This window comes from Citrus clementina, unplaced genomic scaffold (assembly GCF_000493195.1).
Source record: "Citrus clementina cultivar Clemenules unplaced genomic scaffold, Citrus_clementina_v1.0 scaffold_3, whole genome shotgun sequence".
NCBI lineage: Eukaryota > Viridiplantae > Streptophyta > Magnoliopsida > Sapindales > Rutaceae > Citrus > Citrus x clementina.
Genome location: NW_006262339.1, coordinates 33,626,112 through 33,626,423, shown reverse-complemented (window position 1 = coordinate 33,626,423; position 312 = coordinate 33,626,112).

The following is a 312-nucleotide window of genomic DNA, read 5'->3' as shown; positions in this document are numbered from 1 at the left end:
CCTTTTCACTCGATCCAAAGTGAGAAACCATGGTGTTGGCTCAATTTATGTAATTTTTGAATGAAAGCAGAGAAACTCAATCTAAATTATAACGCACGGTAATATTGGGGGTCCGCCTATGTTGCAATAGTTGCAACATACAATAACTTTTGTCCTTTTGTGTTTGATTACACTACACTATCTTATATATTTTGCAAAATTTAATAGGAACTAAACGTTACAAAATTTTACATATAAGTCCATTTTTGGAATAAAATGACATTTGAAAAGAACTTTAAATTTATTATTATTATTATTATTATTATTATCATC